Source organism: Octodon degus, unplaced genomic scaffold (assembly GCF_000260255.1).
Source record: "Octodon degus isolate 3935 unplaced genomic scaffold, OctDeg1.0 scaffold00038, whole genome shotgun sequence".
Classification (NCBI taxonomy): Eukaryota; Metazoa; Chordata; class Mammalia; order Rodentia; family Octodontidae; genus Octodon; species Octodon degus.
Window position 1 is genome coordinate 1,182,070 of NW_004524614.1, and position 7,837 is coordinate 1,189,906.

Consider the following 7,837-nt stretch of genomic DNA (forward strand, 5'->3'; position numbering starts at 1 on the left):
CAGGCTCAACACACAGGGGTGGGGGGACAGGCAGGGCTGGTGTGGCATGTGGCGCCAGGGATCAAACCCTGGCCCCTGCACTTGCCTAAGCAAGTGCTTAGTCTTCTGAGCTATCTCACTGGCCCTTACCTGTCACTTTTTTATTTTCCTGTTACAAAAAATTTAGTGGATCAATCCACGTTTCCGCAAAACAAAACAAAAAACAAAATAAAACAAAATAAAACAAAAAAAATTTAAAAAGTTTAGTGGAGTCTCTAGCTAATCCTTCAGCAAATCGCTAAACAGTTACTGAAATTTGGGGTCAAGCGATCAATGGCAAAGATTCAGCCAAGGTTTTCCACCCTTGTTAAAAGCTGAGTGTGTGTATTTTAACTCTATTGAATCTATATTTTAATGGCAGGTGAGCAGAACAGTGTTCCAGGCAGACCCTATTGCTCCAGGGCTTTTCTCATGGACTCGCTGGCTGGTAGAGTAAGGCTGCGGGCTGTGCAACGATGCTGGTGACTCAGATCTCTGGCCCTGTCCTGCTGATCAACACTCCCCTGACTATGAATATCTCTTGCACACTCCTGCACAGCAGATCACCCCTGCACACCCGGGAGAAGATAGTAAGCATTTCTCTCCCCATACTTGAAGGCAGAGGACTTGCAGGCCAGGGGCTTCCCGGGCTCCAACAGCAGCCACCAGGGACCTGGCTCGGCACTGGCTTCCCGAACCATGGGTCCAGTAGCAAGAAAATTGCCAAAATAATGAGAACAGAAATACACCACAGAAATTGCCCGAGTCCCCATGCCTGCCTGATGCGTTAGATCTATGAAGAAGGTTCCCTGACTCGCTGTACTGCTCCTTCTAAAGAAAATAGAACTAGACTGTGATCTGTGAGGCTGTGATTTCCAGCAAATTAGAACTAGGATTTTTAAAAATACAACCAACCACCGCCAAAGAAATACTTGAGACAGAGGAGAGGAAAATCTTCTTTGCCTTGCCTTAGCAGCCAATAACACTGGGCACAGGAGCGCATGCTTGTAATCCTAGCTATTTGGGAGGCTGAGGCAGGATGACCATGTGTTCAAGGACAACTCTGTCTCAAAATTATAATTAACAAATAAATTTTTTAAAAAAGACTGGAGGGGCAGGAGCAGAGCTCTTGCCTGCATGTACTAGCTCCTGAGATTTCGTCTCCAGTTCCACAAAAATTAAACAAACAAAATGCTCAAATAGCAGGGTGTGGTGGTAGACACACCTATAATCCCAGCTACGCAGATACACATTATATGTCAAAATAAAAAAATAAGGGGCTGTGATGTAGTTCAGCATTCCCTGAATTGAATTCTCCAGTGATGGAAAAATCTAATTCAAAATGACAGAGGGCAAAAGCACTTATTATGAATAAATTCCCTCACTTCTTAAACGTTGGGCTATCACCTCATAATTCCAAATTGAGGTATGGCACCTTCTGGTGTACATGTAACTTTACTATTTCTTTTGTTGCTTTTCTGGAACAGAGTCTTGCTATGTTGCTCAGGTTGGTCTCTGTCTCAGTTACTGTTCTCTCGTTGCTGGGACAAATATTCAATACTCAAAATGAAGGAAAGAAAGGTTTATTTAGCTCACAGTTACTGGAGGTTTCAGACCATACTCAGCTGGCTCAAGGCAGAGCACCACACGGCAGAGGGCAGCCGTTCATGGCGGTGGCAAAGAGCAAGACAGCAAAGGGAGGAGTAGCAGCAACAATGGCTGCAGAGAGCAAGTCTGTCTCCCTTAAATCCCATTCAGGCTCTGGGCCCCAGGACGGGTGTAGCATTCACACCCATAATCCCAGCAGCACTCACACCCATAATCCCAGCAAATCATGAGTCAATCACAAACTGCTGACCTGCACTTCAATGAGGCTTTGGGGGGACAAAGACACACGAAACATAACAGCCTTAGACTCCAGATCTTTCTGTCTCTGCCTCCTATGAGTGAGGATTATGCCACCAAGCCCAGCTATAGCATGACTATTTCTATTAAAAACCACCTAGTAAGAAGCAACACCTGTGCATTTGTACATTTGCATCAAGGAGCTTTCAGATACTGGAAGGTGAAAGTAATTTTTAATATGGTAGCCTAATAGATTATTTTAATTAATCCTTATCATTTATGGAATATTTTTGGCTATAAAATTATAAACTCATCAACTCAGATTAAGCAGAGCAGATAAAATACTTCACTCCAAAGGTCTTGACCTTCACACACCCTCACACCACATGCCAGTGCTGCCCAACTGCTGCACCAAACTCTCATCAGGGTCCCCAAGCTACTGCAGGTCTCAGTCCCAGGGCATGCTACACCCTGCCCCCTTCCCCCCTGCTGGAGACAGAATGTCGTTAGGAGCAAGGCTGGTCCCAGCTCCTGCACAGAAGTATACTCCCACCTTGGTCGCTGAGAAATGTAACTACAGAAGCCACCCCCTGGCTGCCACACACCCTGTCAACCTCCATCCTCCATCCACACTATACTTACCTGTCTGGCTATTTTTTTTCCATCTTCTTTGTGAAATGTCTTTTCCTTACTGGTCCCTGGATTCTCTTTGCAGGGTGCACACCCTATTCCCACCCACGACTCCCCGTGTCTTACTGCCGCCTGGGCCTCCCGAAGCCAGAGGAGGAAGCCAGGCTGACCACAGTTTGTCCCACCTGGACCTGGACAGAGCCAGGTCCCACGTCAATGTGTTCTCCTGTGCTGCCTCGTAGATGCAGACTCCTCCCTCATGCAGGGCATCCAGGAAGCAAGCTCGGCCTCTAGGTCAGGTGATTTCCTCCAGACAGGGGTCACTTTCCTAGAGGAAGGCTCTGTGGCCACTCCTTTAAGCCTGGGACTCCTCCCCTCCTTCCACAATTAGCCAGTGATCTCTAAAATGCAAATCTGCTATTTTCTCCCCATTTAAGGGGAGGGTTTTTGTTTTTGTTTTTGGTGCCCAAGACTGAACCCAGGCCTCCAGCTTGCTTGCTAGGCAAGCTTCTACCACTGAGGCAAATGCCCAGCCCAGCCCGTCGCCCCACTTAAAACCCTTCAGTGCTTCCTGCTCACCCCACGCTCCTCCTAACAGCCACCTTTCCAGTCCAGACTGGCCCAGGTCTGTCCACCTTATCTGCCTGTGAGCCAAAGCCCTACATCCAGAGGAGGTCCTCCTTCGGGAGCTGTCTGGCTGCCTGAAAGGCCTAAGCCAAAAGGCCAGGTCCACCCATGTGTGCATGCATTGTAACTTAAAGGCAGAGCTATTTGTCTTGATCGTGGTACAGGATGGGGATCCTGTGCAGCTACCCAGCTGGAATTCTGTACTTTTTTCTTGCCCTCTCCTACCCACGCTCACAATGTGTCAGTTAACTTTTCCGGATCTGCCTTTAAAAAAAAAAAACTAAACTAAAAAATAGGCTCTCACTACTACTCCAAGGTGGCCTTGAACTCACTATGTAGCCCAAACTGGCCCTGAATTGACTGGAATCCTCCTGTTCAGCCTCCCAAGTGTGTTACCACACCCACAGCCAGGTCCAGCCTTTAAGTTCAGCAACAAAGCCAGGAAACCTGAGTGTACAACTCCTTGATTTTTCATCTTGCCCAAGCTGTCCATTCTTTTTTGTTTCCCTTAATGTATTTAGAACAGGGTCTACAGGGTCTACAGGGTCTCACTATGTAGATTGGACTCCTAGTGATCCTCCTGTTTCCAGCCTCCCACGCACTGGGATTACAGGTGCACCACCACGCCCAGTCTCAATAGTATTCTCAGCATGCCTCAGGGGGTGGGGCCAGCACTGCGCGGTGAGGATGGAAGCCTGGTAGTCCTCTGAGCTATCTGGCTGGCCCTACACTGTCCATTCTTGCCTGACTCAATGCAATTTATTTTTATTGAGTATTTTCAGTGTTCCATTTCATTTTCATTTTCTCTTTTTAGTCTCATATTTACATTTCACTCGTATATAGATCAAACTGAATTCCAGCGTCACCATAGCAGACGTACTTGTGCTAAGGGCCTGGGGTCATTCCCTTCACTCTAGCACACGTTGGTTTGTGGTCTAGGCATGCTGTGCGCATCTGTCCCCTGTGCCACGGACAGTCACTAGGGCAGGTGACCGGCCTGTGTGCTCACTGGCAGCTCTGCCCTGGCTGCCCCACTCCCCCGTCCAAAGCGTGCTTTCCTTTCCCTGGCCTCTACCCCTTCTTCGCTCATGCTTTCCCTCAGCCCCACGATCCCCTGCCCCTAACAACAGCGGAGTCCAGTTCCCCATCACCTCCTGGGGTCTCTCAGCATTGACGTTCCTGGCTCTCCAGCCCTGATTAGCCCCCACACAGCTGGCCTGTGTGTCACACACCTCACTGCTCAGCCTGCCACAAGACCCTCCCTCGCAACAGGGATATAATGGCATGAGTCAAGACCAAAAAATCATCTACAGAGATGCTTCAAGAGCACACTTAAAATCCAGATCACACACAAACAAATGGAGAAAAAATAAACAAGACAGACAAAAACACAACGAACAGGGCCAAGGAGATAGCTCAGTAGTCTAAGTGCCTGCCTGGCCAGTGTAATGACCCAGGTTTGATCCCTGGTACCGCATGCCATGCTGGCCTGGCCCCATGCCCAGCCGGCCACCAAAACTGGATGTGGTGGTGCACTCCCCTGTAATCCCAGCACTGGGGAGGCTGAGGCAGGAAGATCACTACCAACCTGAGCTGCCTAGCAAGATAGATAGATAGACAGAGACAGACAGATAGTAAATTAAACACACACACACACACACACACACACACACACACACACGCCACCCAAGGATCCCCTGGCACGTACAAGCACAGCAAAATAAAATAATAAATCCTAACTCAGAAAGAGGGGCTTGTTTCTATTTTGGCCTAACAGTATAGTCCAGTACAGTATAACATAGTATAGTACTAATATTTTCTGAGAATAATTTAGAGTTTACCAACCTATAATAACATTGAAGGAATATGTTTTTACAACCAATGGTAGGTCCTCATTAAATCTTTTCAATTTCTGAGCCATTTACATGTTTTGCAATCAACTTAAAGAACTGGGACTTACACTGGTAGAAAGAATGTCCCCATGAGCTGGGCACGGCAGCACGTGCCTATAGTCCCAGCCCTGGGAGCCTGAGGCAGGAAGCTTACCATGAGTTCAAGGCCAGCCTAAAGTAGATAGCAAGGTACATATCCTGACCCTGTCTGGAAAAAAAAAGTCACCCATGAATGACAACCCCCACCTGTACTTTGAAACTCCTGGGTCTTAAACACACAGTGGAAAATAGTGTTTTTTTCTTCTCTCTTTAGATAAACCAACCTTAGTAGTACAGAGCACTGTGCAGCTGAGGAGGAAGCCAAGGCCGGTTGTGGGTTGTCGGGTGGTTGCACGAATGGAGCTGCAGGAGCTCAGAGGCTCCTTAGCCCCAGCTGCACAGGGATCAGGCCCCCAGCTACCCGAAGCAGGAATGCAGGCTCCTCTGTTCACGGGAAGCCTGAGTGGCCTACCAGGTAGCCAGCTCCATCACTTCAGCTCAGGCCTTTCCTTGGCTCAGCAGCTCTGCAGGGAGGTGTCTGCCCCTTGGGGTTTACCTGTGTACCCAAGTCAGGCATCTCTAGGATCAGGGCACTCCAAATGCTCCTAGAAAGAGGCCACAGGCCAAGGCAGGCTGACAGAGGCGGCAGGGTGGGCACAGCACCTGCAGGTGTTTCCCCACAGCTCACCCTGACGGAAGAGTCGGCTCCACGGCAGGGGCCTACAGCTGGCTCACAGGACACACTACCTGTACATCACTTTGGCTCTGCAAATGCCCCACCTACTTTTTCCACCTGGATATGCACAGGTGGGGAAGTGGGGACACCACCATCAGTTTTTAGAATGGAAGATTTCTTTATAATAGTTCTTGATCTATTTCTGTGGACAAAGGAAAAATGCAGGTTGTGCATTTTTTTAATCACATGGAAATCTATTTTATAAAGTCTCTCATTGTCTGCACTTACTGTAATATGTTATGCTGTTTTTTTGTTTGTTTGTTTGTTTTTGTTTTTGCAGAACCAGGGATTGAACTCAGGCTCTTGCACTTGCCAGGCAAGCGCTTATTCTACTGAACCATCTCCCTGGCCCCAACTTTTTGTTCTTTATGTAGCCTGTGGTAAAAACAGTGATCGATTTCAGTGTATTTGTGACACCTTTTACTTCTTGTTATTGATGGCAGAACTCAGAATTTCAAAAACCTCCTAGCAGGTTTTTAAAATAGTCCTCCCCTTCTCTGGCCACTGTCAGCTCTTCCAAGTGTCCCAGACAGCGTAACCAGCGTACGAGTTGGTCTGCCTGAGCTGGGCTCCATGGCCCCCAGGGCAAGTGAGGCCCATGGTGCTCTCTCATATCAACAGATGTAGTGTTTAGTCGGACCTGCACGTGTCCTTGGATTTCTGTCACCCCGGCCAACCTGTAATACCTAGCATAGTGTGAGTGCTAGGGCCAGGAGTCACTATGCCCTCCAGGTAGCCTCATTGAGGGGACAGCACAGAAAGAATGCATTTAATACAAGCACAATTTTTTTTCTGACTTTTTTTGATCTGTGTTTGGTTGAATCCACAATGCAGAGCCTGGGGATGGAGAGGCCCAGGTGTAACTTAGGCCGTGCCCTTTGCAGATCAATATGTGTTTTACCCGTATGAAACAGGCCTTTAAACATGCAAGCCCCAGCCGCTTCCTAGGGAGCAAAGTGGACCGGGTCAGTGACAGGTTCTGGCCTGAGTATAAATTACTGATGATCGTAGTGTTCATCTAACATGGCTGAGGCCCAAAAGCAATAGCTTATCTTCCTAGAGATCACCTCCTCCTTTAGCCCCACTCCCAGTCCTAGATACGATTTCCTTTCACTTTCCCCAAGCCACAAGGGAGACCTCAATCAGCTCCTTAGGTGCCACTTACCTTGCCCCTCAAACTTCGCCATAGCAAAAGCCCATAAAGTCGCAGCCTGCTACTGTCTCAGGTCAGAGGATGCCCCCATCTCCATGCCATCGACCATCCTGTGTCCTCAATGGCAATAAAGTCCTTTCCCTCCCTTTCTTCTACTGCTTCTCGGCCACACACCTAACCGTGGTGCTCCACCTGCTATCCTGCCTGAGGAAGGTTGAGTGTGTGAGGCCAGCCTGGGCCACACACACAATCAGATCTTGTCTCAAAACAGCCTCGATCCCCACCACCCTTACTGTGGCCCAGGGGCTACGGCTGAGTTTCACAACCTGGCTGTGAACAGCTCAGGCTGCTCCAGTCTGGGGAAGCCTGAGAGCTGGCTGCAGCACTAGAAGGCTACACTTGTGGACAGGATTCTCTTTCCTAGGAGAAAAACTGAAACATAAAAAGGACAAGTAAGTTAGAAATTACTCAAAAGCCAATTTACTAGCTGGGTTCGGTGGTGTACTCCTGTAATTCCAGTACTCGGGAGACTGAGGCAGGAGGAGTGCCACAAGTTCAAGGCCAGCCTGAACTACACAGGGAGACACTGTCTCAAAAACCCACAACCTAACCCCAAACCAAACCCCAAGTCTAAACTTAACCTAACTTAACCTAACAGATTTTTCCATATTTTTAACCCTCAGGAGAGCATGTTCTCAGCTGAGGTAGAAAGATTATGAGTTCCAGGGCAGCCTGGGCTTCCCAGCGACTTCAGGGCCAGTCTGGGCCACAGAGTAAGACTGCCTCAAGGTTTGTGACAGGATAAATTGGCTTGAATACAAGAGAAAGGCTTCATTTGCCAACACAGGAGCTGGGCATGGTGGTACATGCATATAACCCCAGCCCTCAGTGGGCTAA

General features: G+C 48.4%; 1 protein-coding gene across 7 annotated transcripts in view; it reads right to left on the reverse strand.

Annotated features, from left to right (window-relative positions):
- The window catches only part of Spata13 (spermatogenesis associated 13), a 145,325-nt gene that overhangs the window by 39,989 nt on the left and 97,499 nt on the right, over positions 1-7,837 (reverse strand). Inside the window, exon 1 of one of the 7 annotated variants that reach the window (XM_023715046.1) lies at positions 2,685-2,746. The exons of 5 other annotated variants lie outside the window; for them this stretch is intronic. The gene's annotated coding sequence lies outside the window, so the exon portion shown is untranslated. Of the gene's footprint in view, positions 1-2,505; positions 2,622-2,684; positions 2,747-7,837 lie in introns of those variants that run through there. One more of the 7 variants, XM_023715045.1, reaches the window with a different exon arrangement.